This window comes from Rhinopithecus bieti, unplaced genomic scaffold (genome assembly GCF_001698545.2).
Source record: "Rhinopithecus bieti isolate Rb0 unplaced genomic scaffold, ASM169854v2 scaffold_662, whole genome shotgun sequence".
In the NCBI taxonomy this organism is placed as follows: Eukaryota; Metazoa; Chordata; class Mammalia; order Primates; family Cercopithecidae; genus Rhinopithecus; species Rhinopithecus bieti.
Genome location: NW_016803231.1, coordinates 684,936 through 712,217, shown reverse-complemented (window position 1 = coordinate 712,217; position 27,282 = coordinate 684,936). Strand labels below are relative to the sequence as shown.

Genomic DNA, 27,282 nt, shown 5'->3' with positions numbered 1-27,282 from the left:
GTGACAGACTGGATTAAGAAAATGTGGCACATATACACTATGGAATACTATGCAGCCATAAAAAAGGATGAGTTTGTGTCCTTTGTAGGGACATGGATGCAGCTGGAAACCATCATTCTCAGCAAACTATCGCAAGAACAGAAAACCAAACAACGCATGTTCTCACTCATAGGTGGGAATTGAACTTGGACTCTGGAAGGGGAACATCACACACCGGGGCCTATTATGGGGGGAGGGGAGTGGGGAGGGATGGCATTGGGAGTTATACCTGATGTAAATGATGAGTTGATGGGTGCAGCACACCAACATGGCACAAGTATACATATGTAACAAACCTGCACGTTGTGCACATGTACCCTAGAACTTAAAGTATAATTTAAAAAATAAATAAATAATTAAAAAAAAAAAGAATGATGAGTGTCATGAGAATAATAAATTCCGCTTTAATATGGCAGTTTTGTGAAATTGGGTAAATAGAGGAAATTTGCTATTTTATTTTTTCCCTGCTTGCCATTTTATGAATGATATAACCTTTTCACACAATTGAATGTATTGGAAACAAAATCATACCTAGTGCAGAAAATCTTCATTGTGTTCTTAGAGTAAGGATGTATCTGCAGGTTATTACTAGCCACATTGTAAAAGGTGCTAAACTTCAGTGAAGTGCTGTACCTAATGTTTTTTCAAATGTAGTAGAAAGACCTTCAGAAAGGTATATCTTATTTGAGGCCCTGGAGATTGTTTTCTTTCCCAGAGGCTTGGTACGTGATCTCTGTTGAGTACTCCACAATCTCTTGAAATGGTTTTCTAGGGGACTGCCTGGTTCAGAATGGGGAAGTAGGTCCTGACTGGCTGCTGGAATGAGAACCTCTGGAGTAGCCTGATAATAAAAGGCCAAACTTTCTATGGCCAATACATCCTGAGTCAGAGAAGCCACATAAAGGGTTCCCTATGGCCAAACCAAGTCTTCTAGAGGAGAGTAAAGCTGATTTAGACTGTCAAATGAAGGACCTGAAACCAGGGCTAGCTTATCCCATTAGAACCTAGGGTCCTCAATACTTTTAGGGGTACATGAAAATGCTTAATGTCTTTTAATTTTAGAAGAAAAATACCTTTTACTGTTGAACAAAGTATTTTAATATATAACATTAATATATTTGTCTTCATACCAAAGTGGTCATAAAGTATAGTTTTTAATTTTTTTAATGGGGAAAGCAGCAAAAAGACAAGTATCAAAAGCCCACAGAAGTCATAATTGGGCCCTGCCTGGGACCTACCCATCCTCTCAGGGTTTGTGCTAGACTGTGAAAGAGCAGCAAGTTCTGGGCAGAGGTGTGATATTTTGATCCAGTTGTTCTCCCTCTTTACACCTTAGTGTCTTCATCTGTTTGATGAGGACTTTGGAGCAGGCAACATTAAGGGCCCTTGCAGGTCAAACTTTATTAAATGAAGTCCTGCATCAGAAGCTCTGCGGAAGTTCCACGCTAAAGCAAATTATCTCACATGATTTTATTGTCAACTCATATCTTTGATGACCCATATGGACCCAGAACAGGCCTGCTAGCCACCCTATAATTTTTGTGAGCCCGCTCAGAAGTACATGTTCAGAAATGTTAGAACATGAGAATCGTGGTATTATAATGCAACTGGTAAAAGATTAGAAGTAGTAAAATACCTTATACGTTGTAAGTGTCCAACAAATATTTATGAATAGATAAAATAATATGTGTAGAATGTCAACTTCTTTTCTTTTTTCTTTTTTGAGACAGTGTCTAACTGTGTCTCCCAGGCTGGAGTACAGTGGTGTGATCATAACTCACTGCAACCTTGAATCCCTGAGCTCAAGTGATCCTCCTGAGTAGCCTCCCAAGTAGCTGGGACTATAGGTGAACACCACCATACCAGGCTAATTTTTTTTCTTTTTTTTAAGTAGAAATGGAGCCTTGTTATATTGTCCAGGAAGATCTTGAACTCCTGGGCTGAAGTTATCCTCTTGCCTTAGCCTCCCATAGTGCTGGGATTACAGGCATGAGCCACTGTGCCCAGCCTGATTTTCTTAATTAAGAGAAAAATATATTTACTAGAAAAAGTATTAAATCATAGGACTTTTTTCTTATTTATTCTCTGCAGCAAAACAGCATAAAACATTTTGGAGATGGTTGTATCTAAAGTGTTTAAATCTCATTTCTATAAATTATAAACTTCTGAAGATTAAGCCCTGAACTCTTTTAAATTGTTATTTTCTGTATATTTATGTGGTTTTATTCTTCTGGGTCTAATGCTAAGTATGTGCTATATTAATATATTAGAGCAATATTGCTCTTACTTCTACTTCTCTTGTCTGTATGTTGTTCATTTTTCATATCATGGGTAGAAAACTGTCAGCCCCTGTTTGATCTTCCTACTATAGACAGTGTGCCTCTGTCTTACTTATACTACTCCATCCCCTTTATTTGTTTAGGGATATCATGTGTTAGAAAATGGGACAATTTAATGGATGCCTACAAAGTATGTAGTGAGATTAGCAAATTTGCTGAAAAACAAGTAATTACAAAATGATAAACTTATTCTAGATTGCCATTTTTGTTTTTCCAGTCTAGTAATAAATACAAGTTCTCTTTTTTGATACAAATCAGAAGCACCTGAACTGTTTCAGATGTTTGAGCCCCATCTCAGACCTGCTGGTTTAGGATCTATGGAATGCAACTCATGCATCTGTATTTTGATAAAGATTCCAGATGATTGTGACAGGCACTAAAGGTTGAGGACAACTACCATATGGCAAAATAGAAAGAATTATAGACTCTGGAGCTAGATAGATGTAAGTCCAGAGTTCAGATATACCATGATCTAAGTGTATGATCCAGTCCTAGGTCTATGAGCAAATCACTCAATCTCTCTGAACTTCAATTTCCTTGTCTGTAAAATAGGGGTGGCAATACTTTATAAGGAAGTAGAGGGGTTAAAGGAAACAGATGAAAAGTGCCTGGCATATTATGTTAAGTGGTAACTATTGTTATTCTAATAGAATGATATTATCCTCAGTTTTCATCTTGACTTATGAAGAGTGAGGTGTTTCTCACAGTAGCTCTTTTCTGCATCCAAAAAAATATGCAGAACTTCCTCAAAGCTATCTTTTCATTAGACAGATTTATTTTGGGGCTTTGAACTTTCCTCCAAGTTTTTATTTGGACTGTTAAGAAAATAGCGTCAGAGAAAATACATGGCATCTTGGTTTTCAAATTCTACAACACCCTCTGGAGTGGCTAATTATTTCTGGATCCTGTTACAAATTTATTCATTGTCTTATATTAAGAACAGATATATTGGTCTATCATGAACTTGGGACATAAACTTACTAGTTGCAAAACCGTAGAACAATGGATTTTTGTCAGTGAAACATATGAATACCTAATTCGTTATCATGATAACTTCATTTTTATATGTTTATGTGGTCAGTGTCTGGATTTGTAAATGATAATGTTTCAGATTTTCTTTTCAAACATCTCAGATCAAATATCAAAGACAGGGATTTTTTTTCTTGAAATATCTTTAGAATATTTAACTGACAATGTAATGCAAAAAACCACTAGAGAAAAGAAAACTATTGTTCTGTTTCCTGGTAATGGTCTTTCCTGTCTGTATTACATTACATATATATATATATGTATGTATCCATTTATTTTCAGTTGCTGTGACTTTAACAGAATTAAGAAAAAAGTATTGATTTTATTTGCTTGGTTAAGGGTTGATTAAATACTTAGAGCATAATGCTAAGCATAAACATTTAATTTACATGAACTTTGCCTAGCATTTAACAAGACTATGGCTAGCTGCATTCTCTTATGCTAGCTGCATTCTCTTATGAAATACACATTCACAATATCTTCTCAGTGAAGGGGCCATTTCTTTATGACTGTTGGTTTTGTCATATATGAAAAACAGAGAGTATATTAAATCTTTTAAATTTAAACATTACAAGTGTTAGAGATTACATAACTTCATGCTTGGTGTATCCTTTCTACTTCTTTCTAGAATTGCCATATATATATAAATTATATACACACACACACATATCTATAGAAAGTCTTGCTCAGATGGCACCATTGCTTACTTCTGGACCAGAACGCCTTATAGGAAAATTTAATGTCACAACTATTTTTAAGCAGAAATTGCAGCAGATGAGGATATAAATAGATGGAAACAGTTTTAACCACCTATATCTTTATCGATCTTTTACTCCAGGCAGTTGCAATCTTGGCATTATGGTTTATCTGAAAAACCATTCTAATATAGCACCAGCTAATGAAATAAATTGTCTGCTATATATAGGTTTTGTGTGAACATACAAATGAAATGTACTGTCTCAGAATAATGTGGTTGGGGAAATATCTGGAGACAAATACAATGCAACTGCAACGTAACAGTTACACACCAAACTCTTAACGGAAATAATGTAGTGGGATACTTGAAAGCCTAAACTCTGAAATCATATTGCCTGAGCTGAAATGTCAATTCCCCTAACTGTGTAACCCTGGGCAAGTTACTTCAAAGTGCCTCCGTTTTCTCATCTGTAAAATAACTATTGATTTGAAATGTGGAGGATTTTGAAACCTAAGCTGGCCGGGCGCGGTGGCTCAAGCCTGTAATCCCAGCACTTTGGGAGGCCGAGACGGGCGGATCACGAGGTCAGGAGATCGAGACCATCCTGGCTAACACCGTGAAACCCCGTCTCTACTAAAGAAATACAAAACTTAGCTGGGCGATGTGGCGGGCGCCTGTAGTCCCAGCTACTTGGGAGGCTGAGGCGAGAGAATGGCGTAAACCCGGGAGGAGGAACTTGCAGTGAGCTGAGATCCGGCCACTGCACTCCAGCCTGGGAGACAGAGCAAGACTCCGTCTCAAAAAAAAAAAAACAAAACGAAACCTAAGCTAAGAAAAGTGGGTTTGATATGCTGAAAAATTGGGAGCTACTTTAAATTTTTGAACAAGCAAGTTACATGATGAAATTAATTGAGGAACATTGTATTTGTGATTGCATATGGATGGAGTGGGAAGGCCTAGAGGCAAAGACATTAGATGGGAGACCACCAGAACAAACTAGATGTGAAAGGTGCAACTGTGGAAATGGAAGGAGATGGTCCAAACCAAAAATCACCAAAGAGAAAAAAAATCATCCAGATTTCATGATGGATTGGATGTGTTTTGAAACACCTCTCTCCATGCAAATGAAATAATTCAGCAAAATTCTAGAAAATGCTGGTGTAGCAGCTCAGTGGAAATCTCCTGTAAGTGCTGTGAGAAATTATAAATTCTGGGGACTCCAACTGATGTAGTATGCATTCACTTACAGCTTCCTTTGCCCCTTTGTACACTACAGCACAACAGGAAATATTGGCTTATCTCTGTAGGAAGTGTCTTTATAGGAGTTGCTTACTGAACTGAGTATCTTTGTTTGGAACTAATTGACCTTTCTAAAACAGCATTTTAAAAGAGCTTACTCAAAGAAGGCAGACTTTAGCCATCTGATAAGTCAGAGACAAATCAGTCCTCTTTTTAAGCAAGGTTGACAGTCATTGCAACAGAAAAGAAAGCACAGAAAGAAAGGCACCATCAGACAAAAGAACAGTGTATTAGTAAAAACTAGATAATTAAGAAAATTTTATTTAATGTGAACATTGAATTCTGTCACAAATCCTTTTCCTGCATTATGATAGTATCTGTGTGAACCAACCTTTTTTCAATGCTTTTTGTTGTAGAATGTTAAGAATGTTAGGTTTACAAGGTTATAAAGTAGAAGAGTCTAATTAGAAACCAGAAAATATCTCAGTCTTTTGGTCTGAATTTGTTTTCCTTTGGTTAGATTCGTAAAGTAGAAAAAAAACAAAACTACTACTTATTTTGTAAACATTTTGAGGATTTTGATTTAGATATTTTAAATTATTATGAGTGATAAAGAATAACCCTGACCAAAAAAGTAAGAAAATGACTGAAATTGGTTTTAAAAAGGGTTCTCTTAAAATATAACCAAATGGACAGATTTTGACACAGTCTTCATTGTTGTTCCATATGAGTGTTTTCTAAACCTAATAAATATAAGCAATAAATAAGTAAAAAAAAAAATCTCAAATTAGGCTATTGTTTTCCTTTAAAATTAACTCATCATCTGGTCAGCTATTTCCAGAAATTGTTTTTAACTATCTGGCATAGCTACTGTTTTCAGTGAAGGGAGGGATCCAACAGTGATTTTATGTTTTAGTTTATGTAACAGGACAGTGGTAGTATCATCAATCAATCACTTACCAGATTTAATTAAGTATTAAGTATTCTCTCTATGATCAAATGCATTACCATTCTTCCCACTAGTCTAATTGTTTGAGTATTGGCATGCTATTTAAGAGAAGTAAGTTGTTTTTACAAGACCTTTTGTCTTGACAAAATAATCCATAACTTCTTTCCACTAGCCACAGTATTAGAGACTACTGTTGACACACACAAAAATGTGTTTTGTGGGGTAATATCCAGATTGCTTGCTATGATAGTTAAATCATATGGAAAACCTTGAATTTTGGTGAAGACAGCTCTTGCTTACAAATGTATTTTATCCCCACAAAACATATCTTGGCTCTGATTACTCTGAGGTAAGACTCTGACTAAACATGTGCTGCTGCTTTTCTTATACTTGGGTGGAAGCTATGAGTGAGTTAGTGAAAGGTGCAAATGATACTAAGTTATTACCAGGTAGAATTGAAATAATAGAATAATGACTTCCAAGTTTGCTTCAAAAGGGCTCGTAGAAAGTGAATTCACAATTTACAATATTAATCAAATGAGGGAAATGCATTAGAATATCTTGTTTCTGGAGGCTTTGTTGGCTATGTGCTAATTTCTAGCTCTTTAGACCAGTTTTGGCCATCATTTAGTCACTAGTGTCTTAATTATAATTAAAATTATTGCTTTTCAAATTTTCATATACATACTAAAGCACGGAGTGATTCTAAATCTGGAGTGGGGCCTGAGACGCTGCATTTCTAACAAGCTCACAGGTATTACCAATGCTGCTAGTTAGTGGACTATATTTTGAGTGGCAGAAGTCTAAATAGTTGTCCTTGTTACCTGTGTCACCTGTCTTCTTACTCTGTTTGACTTTTTGAATGTAAGATTAGCTCTGTTTGTGCTTTATTTTGCCATTTTGAACTATTTCTTAATGCTGTGCTTTCTGTGGCAAAGAAAATAGCCTCTGGAAGACATGCCCTTTTATTAGAGGGAACTCCATGCTTTCTCTGGAGTTCTGGCAGGCTTTGTCTGGAGTTTGTCCAGAGGGCTATAGGATGGAACCCAGAAGAGCCTTTCATTGCTTCTGCTTGCAAGAAAAATGAATCACCAAGGCCAGCTGATTAACAGAGATTTTCCCACTTAACTATCATTATGTGAAAGGAATGTGGATTCTGGAGTAGAACCTGTGTGACCTTGATCAAGTTACTTAATTTTTTTGACTCTCAATCCCTTAGTCTATAAAATCAAAATAAAATGAAAATTCCTTAGTCTGTAAAATGCGTGAGGTCATTGGGACAATTAGTGATTAGCAGTAATGTATATGAAACACTTGGAGAGTGTACTGTCTGCATTATAGTAGGTATTTAATAGTTAATAATAAGCATCCTTGTCACTGAGTGGAATGAAACAAGCATTAAAAACTGTTTAATTTTCTCAATGTGAGGCATTTCCTTTGTAAGGCAGCAAACAAGGAGAGCGAAAGAAGGAGAAACAAATTTTGTGATTTGTTTTCTATGAAAGAAAAAGGTTAAATGTATGTTTTCATTTTTATTTTTTATGTTTCTACTTTATTTCATGTTTAAAAAAGTTATTCATTAGATTCCTTTGGAAAACTTGGGTCAAATCATTTTTCTGAATGTCCATTAGAACTCCTGTGATTCAGAAAATTTTAGATCCTCAACTTTATTTTGAAAAGAATAAAAAAAGAATTAATTCCATTACATCCTAACTCATCTGAATTTTTGAGGCCAACATACGCCCCAGTAGTGGCATTCTTGCTGTACTCTTTTTCTGAGTATAGTGTAGAGGAGAATCATCAGGAACACAGCTGGCACCTTGAGGAGCATGGCTTAAAATTGGCATTGCATGCTAAACGTGGGCAAGCCAACATTTGTTCGGTTAGTAATCTTTTCAGGCAGAGCCTTTGATTTGGCCCAAAATTCCTGCAGATTATCTTAGAAGTATTTTTATTTGCAGCCAGAATCCTTCACAAAACTTCTTAGTACATTCTGAAATACAAGCGTATGGGCTATAATGGTTTTTTAAATTCTCTTTTCTCTCTCACATTAACTGGTTTTCTTATAGTGTACATGAAATGTTTGCCCAGTTAGGTGCTTCATAAAAGAGATTCTTTCCAACAGCACATGTGTTCCAGAATAGCCTATTAGCTATATTATATAAATGGGAACTCTAGTTGATGGGATATTCATCTGTAAGAAAATATTCTCTCAGTACCCCTGGGCTTAGCAATACAGATCCTCACTATCATTTGTCTCACTTCAAAGCTAATTGAAATCAGCCAGCCTATGTTTCAAAATATCTACACGTATTACCAACCATCTGGCTGCTCACAAATGATGAAGACATTTAATATAAAACCTGGTTAATGCACTACCCTCTCACCTCTAGAGAACAAATCTTGCCTAGGACACCCATAGTCTTACTTTAGTGTTGGTCTACAACAGAGCAATCATTTAGGTCCCCAAACTCATAATAATTTTATATAATCCCTCCCAAGTGACTGACCACGTGATAGATGTTAAAATGATCTTTGCTGGGCTCATTCACAACTGCAATGACAGAGTAGAAAGTTTATGTATAACCATCAGACCTAGAATATCTAGAGTACATTACATGTGGGTAAAGGGCATACGCTACAGTTTTTTAGTAACTTGAAGTTATTTTTTCTGATTATGAAAACAATAAATATTAAATGAATTCTGTTCTCATAGTAGAATATTTGGAAGACATACATTTCCATTCAATATCTTGTTATTTATTAGTCTTTCAATCTTTTTTATTAAGTTTATATACATTGTTTTTAGCAAAACTAGGATTATTCTGTATTTAGTTTCTAATCTATTTTTTAAATCTAGTTATATTTTATGAACATTTTTCAACTAAGTAATCATCTCCATTTTAATAACTATCATACTCTCTCCTATTGCTATACTGTCTACGGGACATATAGATTGTCATTTCCCTGTCATAAATAACACATAAGAAATATCTGAGGAAACTTATTTGTGCATATAGATTAATCATTGAACATATCATTACCTTCCTTTAATATAAATTCCTAGAAATTAATTGCAAGATGAAAAGACATGAATTTTTAATGTACTTTGTTTGCTTTTACTTTGTTTCATTGTATTTTGCCTGGGGATGTTTTGATACATATTGCCTATTTTAAAAGCAGTTTGATGGATGATTAACTGGTTCTCCACGGTTTTTTAAATTTTAACTTGTATGAATTGTAGTGAGCTATTATATTGGCAACATTATAATTATGTTTACTCAAGTATCTCAGGTAATTTCTCATATACCTATCAGCTCCAATCATATGTTGATAAAAGGGATGTATTCCCTAGTCAAGTAACATCTAAGTGGTAACAAGGCAACTTTTAAAAGGCATTTAATTTTTTCTGAAATGCCTTGAAGCTTCTGAGTAAAAGTTGCAACTTTTAAGTAAATCAAACCTCAATGCATAGTACATTTTGTTAATCAACTCTCTAAAACCAAATAATTTTACCAAGACTCCAAATGGTGCTTTGAAGATAATGAGTACTTTTAAGTGCTACATATTGTTTTCAATTGAGTTTTATTCTTTGCAGTAATGGTAGCCAGAAAGTCATTTTTGTTTTTGTAGTATCTCAGTCAAAAGAGACTTTATTCTTTTTCCAGTCTTCACAGGCCTGACCCTTTGGTGTATGAGGACTGATGGGACTGCAGTGTGGACAACCCCATAATTAGACTTGCAATTATGGCAGCATTACACTCTACTAGGAAGTAAATTTGAGATATAAGGTTGATTTTTAATTTAGCACCTGTATAGGTATATCCTGACTAAAGAGTACCTACTATATGGTAACTGATACTAAAACCCTTATAATCACAGTATATAATTGTCTGTTGTTCACCAAATTAACTATGCTCATACATATAAAGAAATTATTTTACATTGATTTGCTTGTATAATAGCCCTCACTATTATATAAACAATGTGTACGCTCCCTCCAAATAACCATAAAAATCTTATCTTTTTGTGATAATTCAGATAATTGAAAAATTTCGGGGTCATCAATCATTTGCTGAATCATCTCATTTCCAATCCTTCCTTTCTACTCTTTCTGCCACTAGCCTAGTTAAGACCTCACTACCTCCCACCTGCACTTCTGGAACTGCCTCTTTATTATTCTCCCTACCTCCAGTCATTGCCTGTATTGCAGTTCATTATATACAGTGTACGTACATTAATCTTAATTTAGAGTATAGATATGATTATATTATCCTTCTGTCTAAAATATATATTTCATTAGCCGTACTCTTAGATCTAACTGGCATTCAACAATGTACATGATTTAATCCTAACTTCAAATTATATTATTGCTCATCTCATTGCATCTCACTGTTCATATGATTTCTTACCTTCATACCTTTCCTTGAGTAGTTTAGTATATCATTCCCTTCTCTCTCCACACCACCCCCACACTCACTTGCAACCAGGAACTAAGTGTAGTCTGTGCAGTGTGAAATGGGTAGCAATGGCCCACACATGGAAAAACGTATAGCCTTTCTGGTCTAGTGAATCAGAAAGGAGAAACTGGGGGAAAAAATGCAAAATATACCTGAGTGCAGTGGTGTGTGCCATTAGTCCCAGTTATTCAGTAGGCTGAGGCAGGAGGATCACTTGAGCTTAGAAGTTCAAGGCTTTAGTGCACTGTAATTGTGCCTGTGAATAACCACTGTATTCCAGCCTAGCATACATAGTAAGACCCCATTTCTTTAAAAAAAAAAAAAAAAAAAAAAAAAATCCTGGTTGTAGAACCAGACCAAGAAATATTAGAAAAGAGAATTAAAGACCAACATTCCTCATGAAAATAGAGGCATACTTCCTTAACAAAATGTTAGCTAATTAAATCCAACAATAAATAAAATGAATAATACAGTCATCCCGGGGTTACAATGTTGGTTTAATATCTGAACAATCTATCAACATAATTCACCATTTTAATAGAATGTAGGAGACCACAAAAAAAATTATTTCAATAAATGCGAGAAAACATTTGACAAAGTCTAACATCTTGTCATGACAAAAATGTTTGTATCAAAGTAATGGGGAAACTTTAGTATTATAAAGAAATTTCCCCGGTGGCTCACACCTGTAGTCCCAGCACTTTGGGAGGCCGAGGCAGGTGAATCACGAGGTCAGGAGATCGAGACCATGCTGGCTAACACGGTGAAACCCCATCTCTACTAAAAATACAAAAAAATTAGCCAGGCGTGGTGGTGGGCGCCAGTAGTCCCAGCTACTCGGGAGACTGAGGCAGGAGAATGACTTGAACCTGGGAGGCGGAGCTTGCAGTAAGACGAGGTCGTGCCACTGCACTCCAGCCTGGGCGACAGAGTGAGATTCCATCTCAAAAAAAAAAAAAAAGAGGAAAGAAAGAAAAAAAAGAAATTTCCTCAACCTGATTGAGGTTATCTACCAAATAAACCTACAGATAGCATTATATTCATCTTTGATGATGAATAGCTCAGTGCCTTCTGCCTAATGTCAGGAACAAGGCAAGGATGTCCACTCTTACCACTTTTATTTAACATGGTTCTAGAAGACTTATCCAGTGCAATAAGGCAAAATATAAAGGCATACAGATTGGAAAGGAAGAATTAAAACTAGCCTTATTTACAGATGACATGGTCATATATGTGGAAAACTCTAATGAGTTTTTTAAAAGATAATAAAATTTAGCAAGGTAGCATTATACACAGTCAATATACAAAAATCAGTTCATTTCTATATATTAGCAGTACGCATTCAGAAAATGAAATTTTAAGAAGCAATTCCATTTACAGTAGCATCAAAAAACAAAGTATTTAGGATAAATTTAACAAAAAATATGAAAACTTCCAAAAGTTTGTGGAAATGAAAAAATATACAAACTTTATTTATTAACAAAAGCTCCACCCAGTTCAAGACACTTTTATAAGCAGTGATATCAACCATTTAGTCTATCCTTAAAGAACCTGGGGTTCTGGGGATTTAACCACATCAATGCAGTATATTTTACATTATTAACTGAATAAAAATGAGTTGCCCTTTAAAGAATTTTTTTAAGATTAGGAAACCAAAAGAAGTCGGAAGGAACCAAATCAGAACATTGAGGCAGATGCCTAATGAAAACTGTCAAAACATTGCTCTTGTTTAATGAGAAGAATGAACCAGGAATGTTGCTGTGGTGGAAGACTCTCTGGTGAAGCTTTTCGCAGCATTTTTCTGCTAAAGCTTTGGCTAACTTTCTCAAAACACTCTCATAATAATCAGATAGTATCATTCTTTTGCCCTTCAGAAAGTCAATAAGCAAAATGCCTTGAGCATCCCAGAAAACTGTTGTCATGACCTTTGCTGGCTACCAGTCCACTTTTGCTTTGAATGGACCATTTCCACGTCTTGGTAGCCATTGCTTTGACTGTACTTTGTGTTCCCCACAACCTGCCTTTTTTGTTTTGTTTTGTTTTGTTTTGTTTTGTTTTTTTAGACAGGGTCTCTCTTGGTCACCCAGGCTGGAGTACAGTGGCAAAGCTCACTGCCACCTCAACATCTCATACTCAAGTGATCCTCCCACCTCAGCCTCCTGAGCAGCTGAGACTGCAGGTGCATGCCACCATGCCCAGGTTTTTTAAAAAAATTTTTTGTACAGGCAGGGTCTCCCTGTGTTGCCCAGGCTGATCTTGAACTCCTAGGCTCAAGTGATCTGCCTCAGCGTCCCAAGGTGCTGAGATTACAGGTGTGAGCCACTGCACCCTGCCTGTACTTTGTCTTTAAGATCGTACTGGTAAGGCCATGTTTCATCTCCTGTACAATTCTTCGAAGAAACGCTTCAGGATCTCGATCCTAGTTGTTTAAAATTTCCATTAAAATCTCTGCTCTTATCTGCAGCTGATCTAGGAGTAATGGTTTTGGCCCCCATTGAGTGGAAAGTTTGCTTAACTTTAATTTTTCAGCCAGGATCGTGTAAGCTGAACTAATATAAGATGTCTATGGTATTGGCTATTGTTTCTGCTACTAATCATCAGTCCTTTTACAATTAGGGCAGAACAAGATTAATTTTTTCGTCACAAATTAGTGTGAATGGATTGCCAGTGCAGGCTTTATCTTCAGTATCGTGTTGTTGCTTCTTAAAAGAAGTTATCCATTTGTAAACTACTGATTTCTTTGGGGCATTGACCCCATAAACTTTCATAAGGCATCAGTTCCTTCACCATGCTTCCACCCAAGCTTTACTATAAAGTTGATGTTTGTTCTTGCTTCAATTTTAACAGAATTAATGTTTCTCTGATAAGGACTCTTCAAACTGATGTCTTATTCTTTTTAACACCTCAAACTAGATCCCATTCAGACATGCTATCACAACTTAGTATGAGTTTATTTGGTGCAGAAAATTTTGAAATCTATGCGGTTTTCCATAATATACATTTTCCATGAACTTTTCGAAGATCCCTCATATTAAAGACTTATACACTGAAAAATACAAAATGTTGCAAAGAGAAATTAAAGAAGACCTAAATAAATGGAGCAGTGTACTGTTTCATTGATCAGAGGACTCAAAAATATGTTAAGATGGCAGTCCTCAAATAGACATAAATTCACCGCAGTTCCAATCAGAATTACAACAGGTTTTTTGAAGATATGGACAAGTTGTTTTTAGATTTGTATGGGAAGACAAACAGCCTAGAATAGCTAAAACAATTTTGATGGAGTAAAGTTGGAAGACAAACTATTTGATTTCAAGATTTACTGTAAAGCTGTAGTAATCGAAACAGTCTGGTAGTGACAAAAACAAATATAAATATAAAATATATCTCAAAATGGATCATAAATCTAAGTGTAACAAAGGTATTCAACTTGTACATGAAACCACAGAGAAATGTGTTTGTTACGTGTGTTAGGCAAAGATTTCTTTAAAAGATCATTGACTAGGTGCAGGGGCAACATAACGAGACTCCATCTCAAAAAAAGAAAAGATAATTAAAAGCATAAACTAAAAGAAGTTATCATTTAAATGTCCAGTGGGCCTTCTATAGCCATGGGTTCTGCATCTGTGGATTCAACCAACCACATATCGAAAATATTTTCTTAAAAGGTTGGTGTGTCTGTACTGAACATGTACAGACTTTTATTGTCATTCCCTAAACAATACGACACAACAATTATTTACATTGTATTAGGTATTATAAGTAATCTAGAGATGATTTAAAGTATACAAGAAAATGCATAGGTTATATGCAATTACTATACCGTTTTATATAAAGGACTTGAGCATCCTCAGGGGTCCCAGAATCAATCCCCACAGACACTGAGGGATAGCTATACTTTATCAGATTTAAGAACTAGCTTTCCAAAAGACAGTTAAAAGGCAATCCACAAACTGGGAGAAAATTTTGCAAAACATATGTGATAAAGATCTTGTATCTAGAATACATGAAGAAGTTTTACAACTCAGTAAGCAAACCCAATTTAAAATGGGCAAATGATTTGAACATGAACTTCACAGTAAATATATGAATGGTCAGTAAGCGCATGGGGAGATGCTTAACATCACTTATCTGACAAATGTAAATTTTAACAAAAGACCAACAATGCCAAGTGTTGACGAGGTTGTAGAGCAATTGGAATTCTCATATATCGCAAGTGGGAAAGCAAAATGGTACAAAGCTTTGAAAACAATATAGTGGTAATACCCATATAAAGTTAAGCCACTCACCATTTGACCTAGCAATTCCATTTTAAGGTTGAAATGGTTGGTTCTGTGTCCCCACCCAAATCTCTTGTCAAATTGTAATTCCCAGTGTTGGAGGCCTGGTGGAGGTGATTGAATCATGGGGCTGGACTCCCCATTGCTGTTCTCACGATAGAGTTCTTACGAGAGATCTGGTTGTTGTAAAGTGTGTGACACCTTCCTCTTCACTTCTCTCTCTTCTGCTGGCCATATGAATATGTGCTTGCTTCCCTTTTGCTTTCTGCCATGATTGTAAGTTTCCTGAAGCCTCCCTAGAAACAGAAACCTGTACAGCCTGCCTGTAGAACTATGAGCCAATTAAACCTCTTTTTTTTTTTTTTTTTTTTTTCCTTGAGACGGAGTCTTGCTCTGTCACCCAGGCTGGAGTGTAGTGGTGTGATCTCTGCTCACTGCAAGCTCCGCGTCCCGGGTTCACGCCTTCTCCTGCCTCAGCCTTCCGAGTAGCTGGGACTACAGGCGCCTGCTACCAAGCCTGGCTAATTTTTTTTTTTTTTTTTTTTTTTTTTTAATAGAGACAGGGTTTCACCATGTTAGCCAGGATGATCTTGGTCTCCTGACCTCGTGATCTGCCCGCCTCGGCCTCCCAAAGTGCTGGGATTACAGATGTGAGCCACCGTGCCTGGCCTAAACCTCTTTTCTTTATAAATTACCCAGTCTTGGGTATGTCTTTAATAGAGGTGTGAGAATGAACAGATACAAAGGTGTTCACGCAACTGAAATGAAAACACATGCCCACCCAGGAATGTGTTCGTGAATGTTTATAATAGTGGAGAAGAATACATTATGGTATATCCATTCCATGGAATCATACTGGCCATAAAAAGGAACCAAATAGTGATACACACAAGATTAATGTATCTCAAAAACAACATGGTAAGTGAGGCAAGTCAAACATGACTACTATGTAATATATAATTCTATTTATATGAAATTCTAGAAAAGGAATAACAATAGTGACTGACAGCAGATTGAACTGGTTATTGAGGCCAGGAGTTAGGGAGAAGGGATCAAGTACAAAGGGACACAAGGACACTTTGTTTGAGTGAGGGAATTGTTCTATATCTTCATTGTTATGTTGGTTATACAGTTGTATACAAATAACAAAAATTATCAAACTGTACACTTAAAATTGGTGAATGTTATTGTAGGCAAATAATGTCTTAATAAACAAGAAGGAAAATAAATCCTGTTCATCGTGTAAGCCCAGGTTTGTGCCACCTGATTTTTGTTTTTGTTTTTTTGAGACAAAGTCTCACTCTGTCACCCAGGCTGGAGTGCAGTGGTGCAATCTTGGCTCACTGTAACCTCTGCCGTGTAGGTTCAAGCGATTCTCCTGCCTCAGCTGTCCAAGTAGATGGGATTACAGGCGCCTGCTACCACGCCTGGCTAATTTTTGTAGTTTTAGTAGAGACGGGGTTTCACCATCTTGGCCAGGCTGGTCTTGAACACCTGTCCTCGTGATCCACCCACCTCGGTCTCCCAAAGTGCTAGGATTACAGTCATGAGCCACCGCATCTGGCCGCCACCTGTTTTTAAAACCTTTATTTTTTCTACTGGAAGCCATGTAGAAATGATCTCTGAACTCCCAGAACTCTTTATCTGTAAATCTTAGGGTCCTAATTATCATTTTCTGTGTTTTGTCATTTTATTTATATATTTCTACTCCCCTACTAGACTAATTTCTTTGTGTATAGGGACAATTTTTTATTTTACCTTGATTCTCCCAAAGCCTAATTTTTGCATGTCTTGTTCTATTTCCTTTTCTTGAAAGCATTGCATAGAACATTATTCCAGTTAATGAAGGGTTCCAGTTAATTGGATTTCAGTCTTTTCTGACTGCAAACATACTGCTTTCAGAATACATTCAGCATAGGGAATTACGATCTTTCAGAATTTTCTTTATTCAAAAGAATTTTTTTCAAATTTCAAGCTTATGTGTTCCTTTAAAAAGATGTTTATTGCTAATAAATGAAAAATTCACTTTTGCTAATACTGAACTTTAGGAGGTATTACATTGATCCTTATATAAGGGACATCAGGTATAATAATTCAAATATCTCAGGCTGGGATTTTGTAAAAGAGCTAGAAATGCTCTCTGATGAGATGTTTCTCATATCACTCTTTATAAAAAGCCAGGGTCATAACATTAAATCAGAATTAATTTATGACTTTTTCTTAGGACTTTTGAGATAACATTGCCCTGGTTTGTTGTTTGTAGATAATCTACATACAAGTATAGAGTTTAGTGAGTAGAGCAGATAAATAAAATGTCCTTTGTCTGGCCTCTGTTGAATAGGAACAAGCAAACTTTAGAAAGAAAATGGACTGAATAAATTTTTGTCAGATTCTCTTATGAGTCTCTGGTATGTCTGTATTTTGTCTTGTTGAGTCCAGAGGAGATCCATGTGCTTTAGATGACACAATTGTATAAACAGCATATAAAATAAATAAACTTTTATTTATTTTAAAAGTTAGGAACCTGACTTACCTTTTTTCCCAAAGTTAGGGCTATTCCACTTCCCCAAGTAAGCAAGGCTAATTTTTTATTTTCTCAAAAGGAACTTTAAATCCAAAGAACTTGAACAGGTAGTCAACTGGACCAATAGTTCAATACCAAATATACCAAAGAGGTCATTGAATCTGAGATATTATGAACTAGGAAAAGTACTAAAAAGAGAATCTTGGCCACTAAAAATTCTTGGCTGAATTCCCAGCTTAGCCACCCTAATGGCTCTAATAGCTTAACCTTGGAGGGAATGTTCACTTTCCCTGAATCTGTTTCTTTATCTATAAAATGGAAATGAAAAATCTTTCTTTATAAGTTTATTTTGAAAATTCAATGATTGTATATTTTAGTTTCTAGAACATCTTCATATCCAATAGTTATTAGTTCTTTCCCATACTTGATCATAAGAAACATAACTTGTAGGAGTCTTGTAAAAGGATAAGATGAGGAACTCCGTAAATAATAATGAATAAATGTTTTATGAAAACACTAGAGAAGGAAACAGTATTTTGCATTTTTAATCATGATCAATTTTGAATATAAATTATGATCAAACTTGTTTACAGTCACTTTTTTTTTTTTTTTTTTTTTTTTTTTTTTTTTGTTTTTTTTTTTTTTTTTTTATGGAGTTTCACTCTTTTCTCCTAGGCTGGAGTGCAATGGCGTGATCTTGGCTCACTGCAACCTCTGCCTCACGGGTTCAAGTGATTCGTCTGCCTCAGCCTCTTGAGTAGTTGAGATTATAGGTGCCCGCCACCATGCCTAGCTAATGTTTGTATTTTTAGTAGAGATGGGGTTTCACCACATTGGCCAGACTGATCTCAAACTCCTGATCTCAGATGATCCACCCACCTTGGTCTCCCAAAGTGCTGGGATTACAGGCGTGAGCCGCCATGCCCAGCCTGCAGTCGCTTTTATTGAATAATAATCATAGCAGTAATAAGTCATTATTTTANTTTTTTGAGATGGAGTTTCACTCTTTTCTCCTAGGCTGGAGTGCAATGGCGTGATCTTGGCTCACTGCAACCTCTGCCTCACGGGTTCAAGTGATTCGTCTGCCTCAGCCTCTTGAGTAGTTGAGATTATAGGTGCCCGCCACCATGCCTAGCTAATGTTTGTATTTTAGTAGAGATGGGGTTTCACCACATTGGCCAGACTGATCTCAAACTCCTGATCTCAGATGATCCACCCACCTTGGTCTCCCAAAGTGCTGGGATTACAGGCGTGAGCCGCCATGCCCAGCCTGCAGTCGCTTTTATTGAATAATAATCATAGCAGTAATAAGTCATTATTTTATTTTGCTCAGCATTTATATGCTGAGTAATTTTGCTGTTAATAAATCAACATTATTTACCCAGAATTGAACTCACCTCTATGGTATCTTAGTGGAGCCATAGAACCTGTACTATCCAGAATTTCATCCATGTTTAATATTGTATGGTACATCAAGCCACAATATTCCTTTATTTGTGTAACCTTAATACTTTGCAGAAAATTCATTTTAAAAATCTATTGTTTTGAAACACCTTAAAAGATAAAATAAACTTACATGCCTTGAGAAGTAATATGCTGTAACACTGGGGACAGTATACTTCTTGTATATGGGCCAATTTTAAGTACTTTAGGTTTTACAGGGCATAGTCTCTGTTGCAACTACTCAGTTTGCCTTTGTAGCACAAAAGCAGGTATAGGCAATGTGTGAATGGATGCATTTGCCTGTTTTAATGAAACTTTATTTACAAAAAGACATGGAAGACCAGATTTTACCCATGGTACGTAGTTTGCTGATCTCTACTGTAATAAAATAGCACAGATCTAGAAGTAGAAAACCCTGTAGATAATCATTCCTGATGTAAACTAGCTGAATATTGCTAAAAAACCAAATCATTAAACTTCCTTGTGATTTTTAAAATTTTTTAAATTTTTTTTATTTTTATTTATTCATTTATTTATTTTGAGACAAAGACTTGCTCTGTTGCCCTGAGCACACAAAGCCAGAATGCATTGGTGCAACCTCGGTTCACTGCAACCTCCTCCTCCCAGGTTCAAGCGATTCTCCTGCCTCAGCCTCCCGAGTAGCTGGGATTACAGGTATCTGTCACCACACCTGGCTGATTTTTGTATTTTCACTAGAGATGGGGTTTCACCCTGTTGGCCAGTCTGGTCTCAAACTCCTGACCTCAGGTGATCTGCCCACCTCTGCCTCCCAAAGTGTTGGGATTACAGCCGTGAGCCACTACGCCCAGCCTGAATTTATTTTCTTAATCAGTGATTTCTCTTCCTATTTTAGGATTCCTATTCCTTCAGATTCCTATTTAAAATTTTATCTTTGGTCATCAAAAGTTGTCTGGTCCAAAAGACACTTTTTCCTGAAGGGTATGGAGGTAATCTAAGAACAAAATCAGTGCAGAGTCTTGACTTTTTACTGGATTTAAAATCCTGGGTTTAAAATGAATTACATATATATATTGCTTCTTCTCTTTGGGAACTTTGAGATCTAAAAGAACTTCAACTTTATGATCTGCAAGAACAAACTAATGACTTGTACATCAACATATTGCCAATAACTTTAGTGATAGAAGTTTTAATATACATCTCTGGTATATATGGAAACTATAAGTTGAATGTAGGTTGTGTAAAAATAATTGCATTATATTTCCTTAGTATAACATAACCAATGAATATAAGGATAGTTGCCATTTTTAATCACTTATGCTGTAGCACTTGGTTATCCTGTTCGATCTCTGTAACAGCTGATAGTTGCTATTGTTAATTCTTATTTGACAGATGAGGAAACTAAAGACCAAAGACATAAATAACTGGCCCAGGGATACATAGACAGGGAAAGTGTCAGAGCTGAGACCAAACTCAGTGTGTTACTTTCTTATTACTGTTATAACCAACTGTCATAAACATAATTGTTTAAAACAATACATTTATTATCTTGGAGTTTAGGAGACTGGAAATCTGAAATAAGTTTCACTGGGCTAGAATCAAGGTTTGGGCAGGGCTGCATTCCTTCAGAAGGCTCTAAGGGAGAATCCATATAAGGTAACAATTTCACAGGTTCTGGGGATTTGGACTTCTTTGTGGGGTCATTATTCTGCTTACCACACCCAGTGAAAAAAAGAAATTTAAAATATTCCATTGTATCCTCTCAGCATCTTATAGAAAGGAAGACCAGTTATCATCCCATTGTGCAGGTAAAGGATCCTGAGGCAGAAGGAATTTGTGACTTTGCCAGAGTTTTCTAACTAGTTAGCCCGAAGGGATCTTTTAAGTCCAGAAAACTCTCTTCTGTATCATGCTTCCATAACGTTTTTATCAGCATTAGGCATCTGATGCTAATATAGGTATATTGCTTTCATGTCTCTAGATAATCAAATTTGAATTCAACCCAAATTAGACTTGATTCAGTGCCCTTGCCATCTGTTAGCTTGTTTGATAGTTTCTGGTATAAAAGACATCTTTTCCTGAAGGATAAAGAAATAAGCCCGGGATAAAATGGATGCAGTGTCTTGACTTCATTCAGGTTACTTTGAAAATCTCCATTTGCTAGTGTTTAGACTCAATAGCTGAAAGTACATATATGGAAATCTTGGACTTTCTATGTCCTCTCTTATATGTCGCAAACATTTTTTTTCTTTATATTAAAAAGACATAAAAGGGTTATCTTAGACTAGACTGTTTTTTAGATCTGGTTTCAATTTTCTTTGTATAGAACTTTTTTCAACACTCATTTCCTGGCTTTCCATTATGCCAGTAAGTAGTTGAATCTATACTGTCAGTTTACTTGTTAGTCTGTAGACAAATCTTTCCTAATTTCCAAAAATAGTTAAGAACATACTGGAGATAGTCCTTCAAAAATTAGTACAATGGAAAGAAACCCTTTGGGTAACATCTGTGTTTTATTGCTGCTATACAAAGCAGTATAATTGAGGTGGTAAGGACAAATATTATTATTTAATAATTGGTCATAACTTCCTATTTTTCTTAGGCCATTCTTTCAGTTTTTCATCAGTGAGTTAGTTCTCTACAGTTAAATATTTCTGTCTTACCAAAACCAGGTATTTTCACATATTTCACACATTAGGCTTTAGCTGTTTTTGGTTTTTTTTGGTTTTTTGTTTGTTTGTTTGTTTGTTTGTTTGTTTGTTTTGAGGCGGAGTCTCGCTCTGTCGCCCGGACTGGAGTGCAGTGGCTGGATCTCAGCTCACTGCAAGCTCCGCCTCCCGGGTTTACGCCATTCTCCTGCCTCAGCCTCCCGAGTAGCTGGGACTACAGGAGCCCGTCACCTCGCCCGGCTAGTTTTGTATTTTAGTAGAGACGGGGTTTCACCGTGTTAGCCAGGATGGTCTCGATCTCCTGACCTCGTGATCCGCCCGTCTCGGCCTCCCAAAGTGCTGGGATTACAGGCTTGAGCCACCGCGCCCGGCCGCTTTAGCTGTTTTGTAACCCATCATTTTATATTGTTTTGTTCTAAATAGAAGATTGGTTTTTTTCTCTCGTTTTCCTGGCTTTTTTACTTTGGCAGGAAGAACGGTGTTTTTTTCCCTATATAACATTGCCTGCAATTCATAGTTCTTCTAGTTAATGCAAGCATTGTAATTAAGAAAATAGAAGAAAAGATGAACATAATATTCACCGTAAGAGGAAGTTGCTGGCCTCACTGATAGAAGTCCTGTGGAAACAATACCGAGAGTGACGGTATCGTTTTCCCAAAGATACTAGTGACTCTAGACAAGGGAGTGGTCAAGTACAGAGGGAAATTGGATGTGCTGAGATCAGAAACTAGAGAAGATATGTGGTTACCAAAGATTACAGAAACAGCATGATTGCAGAGTTGAATGGGACTTTGTAATGAGTCAGGCCTGGGTTCAAATCCCAGCATACTACTTAAAAATGGTATAGCTTGGGCAAGGAATTGAATATCTTCAATCCGCCATTTTATTAAAATGTACTAAAATGATGATAGTTACTGCCCCTCAAGATTATTGTATTGAATTAAAGATGTGTCATACATAGTAGTATTCAAAGCACAGTATATAGTAGCTATAAAGACAAAAGCAACAGATTTAAGTTGATGGGCGGATGCAAAGCACAGTTTGCTTAAGGTTGGATTTTCTCACCAACTCTGTTGAAAGTCTTGGGGAAGAGCCACACTCAGAGCCTTGTCCCTTATTTCGGAGTAGCACAGATCCATTTTTAGCCTAACCTGTTCCTAGGCCTGTATGAGCCTGGAGCTGAGCAGGAGCACTGTGAGAGTCTTGAAAGAAAAATTGGAAGCCTAACTGGAAATGTAAAATATGGTTTTCTTGTTAGAACCCCTTTATCAACCAAAGTCCATGGTTTACATTAGGATTTACTCTTTTTGTTGTACATTCTATGAGTTTTGACAACTGTGTAATGTATCCACCATTATAGTATCATATAGAATAGTTTCACTGCCCTAAAATTCTGTTCTGCTCCACCTATTCATTCCTCCATTCCCCTTTATTCCTGGCAACCACTGATCTTTTTACTATGTCAACATTCGGTTTTGCATTTTCCAGAATGTCATATATTTAGAACCATACAGTATCTAGCCTTTTCAGATTGATTGGCCTCTTTCACTTAATAATGTACATCTAGTGTTCTTCTATGTCTTTGTCTTTTCTTGGGTTGGTAACTCATTTTTGTCATTAGATAGTATTTGTTGTATGGGTATACCACAGTTTATTCACTTTCCTTGGTTCAAGTTTTAGCAATTATGAATAAAATGACTGTAAACATTTTTTCTTTCATAATTGAGATTTTATTGGTTGTGTTGAGGATCAGTCCACAGACATCTCAATTTGTACACAATTCTTAACATATGTATCAAGAATCTAAAAAGCTATGTGTTGCAGTTCTTTTTTAAAGTTATTCCAGTGACTTTCCAGCTTGAAATTTGGAGGCAGAGTTTCCTTATGTGGCTATCAAGTACTGGCTATCAAGCATCTTCACATGTTCATAAGCTGTTAACATACATCCTACCAATTCACAATTTAATGGCATATATACTACATACTCAAAGTTTTCGTCTTTCACAGCACATTAAGAGTAATTAGGGAAACAGACTGCCACAACCAAAGACGTTACAGAGTGCACACAATTCTGATAAGGAGAGCCATGATCAAGGAGTATTTTTCTTTAGGAATCAATTCTACTATAAAACAACATGGGAACAGAAGTAATTTAAAATGTTCAAGAGATTAAATGCAGGACTGTGGCTCCATGTTGCCATTTAGTATACTTTGAATTATAGGATATAACTATATCCTAAAACTAACCCCTCATCTATGGAACGTTAAGCTGAAACCCAAGACAGTCAAAGCCTCCCATAACTCAGTATCCCACACTATCTGCTGTTGCACCAAAAACTAACCAGCAAATTATTTAACTTCTTAAAAAAAAAAAAAAGGCATTTGATCTTAAAAAAAAAAAAAGGGGGGGGATGAAATGGAATTCCATGCTTCTTGAAAATGTGTCTAGAGCTACTAAAAAAACTTGCACTTACAAAATAGTTGATAAAAATATTCCTCTGGATTGTACAAAAAGAGAAATAGTGACCACAGATAAGACATGATATAAGATATTAATCAGACTTGGCTTCTTTCTCTCTGGCTTCGTCAAAGGCTGGACACACCTCGGTTTTAGTCTTAACATTTTCTGCAGGTAAATCTTCTTTAGTTTCTTGATTAGCCACCTTGGCCTGTTTTCCCTTTGTTCCCCTTTTCCCTTTTTAGGAACTTTTTTGTCTGAAGATTTATCCTTTCCTGCTGCTTTTTTTTTTTTTTTTTTTTATACAGTTTCACTCTGTTGCTCAGGCTGGAGTGCAGTGGTGCAGTTTCGGCTTACTGCAACCTCTGCCTTCTGGGTTCAAGCGATTCTCCTGCCTCAGCCTCCCGAGGATTACAGGTGCCCACCACTACTCCAAGCTAATTTTTTTTATTTTCAGTAGAGACGGGGTTTCACCATGTTGCCAGGCTGGTCTCGAACTCCTGACCTCGTGATTCGCCTGCCTTGGCCTCCCAAAGTGCTGGGATTAGCTTCCTTTCCACTTTTGCAGGAGCAGATTTAGCTGACCACCAGGCCAATCTCCTTGGGCTCTTTCTTCACTGCCCTTTGGCTGAACTGACTTTCCTCTTGGGCATGTTGGCAGTGGGAAGGGTATGACCTGGTGCCTGTGGGCTGTGGTGCAATGAGAGCCTTTGTGAAGTTGGGCTGCCTGGACACTGCTGCTTCTCTCACCACCCAAGCTGCTCCTATAAACACTTATGTACAGGTTTTGTTTGGCATAAGTTTTCAGCTCTTTTGGGTAAATGCCAAGAAGTTTGATTGCTGGATGGTATGGTAAGAGTTATATTTAGTTTTTCAAGAAAGTACCATACTGTCTTCCAAAGAATCTGTACCATTTTGCATTCCTGACAGCAGTGGATAAGTTTCTGTTGCTCCACATTCTGCTGTCTTTTCGTTTTGTCACTACTGTAGATTTTAGACATTCGAATAGGTTTGTAGTGGTACCTTACTGTTTTAATTTGCAATTCCCTAATAACATATGGTGTGGTGCATCTTTTTATTTGCTGTCTGTATATCATCTTTATCTGTTTCTGTGGGTCTTTTGCACATTTTTTTAATTGGTTGTTCATTTTCTTACTATTGAGAATTAAGAGTTCTTTTTGTATTTTGGATAACAGCCCCTTTGCAGATATGTGTTACAAATATTTCGTATCACTATGTGGCTTGTGTTCTCATTTTCTTCACAGTATCTTTTGCAGAGCAGTTTTTTATTTCAATGAAATTCAGCTTACCAGTGCTTTCTGTCAAGGATCATGATCATGCCTTTGGTGTCAAATCTAAAAAGTCATCACTAAACCCAACATTGTCTAGATTTTCTCCTATGTTATCATGTAGGAGTTTTATTGTTTTCTGTTTTACATTGAGGCCATTGATTCATTGGGAGTTAATTTCTGTGAAGGATATAGTATCTGTGTTGAGATTTTTTTTTTATTTGGATGTCCAGTTGTTTCAGTGCCATTTGTGAAAAAGGCTATGCTTTCTCCACTGAATTTCCTTTGTCAGAGATGAATTGACTGTGTTTGTATGGATCTGTTTCTGGGCTATCTGTTCTGTCCCATTGATCTATTTGTCTGTTCTTTTGCCAGTATCACACTGTCTTGATTACTGTAGCTTTATAGTATGTCTTGAAGTTGGGTAATGTCAGTCCTCCAGTTTTGCTCTTCATCAAAATTGTGTTTATTCTTCTGGTTGTGCTCTTGATTTTAAAACACAAGAATAAAACTTCATCATTGTATTCTGCTTTGCCTACTTATTCAAGCAATAATATAAATAATTTTAAATTTTACAATTACTGTTTCCCAGATTTTTATCATCTCTGTGTTTTATTGACTATTGAACAATACTGGTTTGAACTGCGTGGGTCCACTTACATGCAGATTTTTTTCAATAAAAGTTACGGTGAGAGTGCCTGCCTCTCTTGTCTCCCATTCCACCTCCTCTTCTGCCTCTGCCACTCTTCAGACAGCAAAACCAACCCCTACTCTTCTTCCTCTTCCTCAGCCTACTCAAGACAATGAAGATGAAGACCCTTACAATGATCCACTTTCACTTAATGCATAAATACATTTTCTTTTATGATTTTCTTTTTCTTTTTTTTCCAAGACAGGGTCTGGCTCTGTTGCCCAGGCTGGAGTGCAGTGGTATGATCATAGCTCACTGCACCCTCTGCCTCTTTTGGGCTCAAACCATCCTCCCATCTCAGCCTACCAAGTAGCTGGGACTGCAGGTGCACGCCACCACACCCAGCTAATTTTTATATTTTTGGTAGAGGCAGGGTTTTGCCATGTTGCCCAGGCTGCTCTTAAACTCCTGAGCTCAAGCAGTCTGCCCACCTCGGCCTCCCAAAGATGATTTTCTTTTTTCGTTTTTGGTTTTGTTTTGTTTTGTTTTGTTTTGTTTTGTTTTGTTTTGAGATGGAGTCTCTCTCTGTCACCTAGGCTGGAGTGCAGTGGCACAATCTCGGCTCACTACAAGCTCCGCCTCCTGGGTTCATACCATTCTCCTTCTCCTGCCTGAGCCTCCCGAGTAGCTGGGACTACAGGCGCCCGCCACCATGCCCAGCTATTTTTTTTCATATTTTTAGTAGTGACGGGGTTTCACCGTGTTAGCCAGTATGGTCTCAATCTCCTAACCTCGTGATCCGCCTGCCTTGTCCTCCCAAAGTGCTGGGATTACAGGTGTGAGTCACCACACCCAGCTCCAAAGATGATTTTCTTAATAACATTTTCCTTTATCTAGTTTACTTTTTTGTAAAAATGTAGTATATAGTACATACAATGTACAAAATATGTGTTAATCAACTGTTTATGTTATGAGTAAGGCTTCTGGTCAGCAGCAGGCTATTAGTAGTTAGGTTCTGTGGGAGTCAAAAGTTACATGCAGATTTTTTATTACATGAGGGGTCGGCACTCCTAACCCATGTTGTTCAAGGATCTGAGAAATAATCTATTGCTAAATTCCAAGGTGCACAATTGAGCAATACCCCACAAATCCAGGCAGAAAACATGATGCTTCTTGAACATAGAGGTTATAAATAGCTAAATGTGAAACTGCATGAAAAAGGGCACAGCACCCAGTCTTTTTTTTTTTTTTTTTTTT

The 27,282-nt window shown here is 36.7% G+C and overlaps 1 protein-coding gene across 2 annotated transcripts in view; it reads left to right on the top strand.

The window, feature by feature from the left end:
- The window catches only part of PEAK1 (pseudopodium enriched atypical kinase 1), a 296,791-nt gene that overhangs the window by 180,373 nt on the left and 89,136 nt on the right, over positions 1 to 27,282 (top strand). The gene's annotated exons all lie outside the window — the stretch shown is intronic.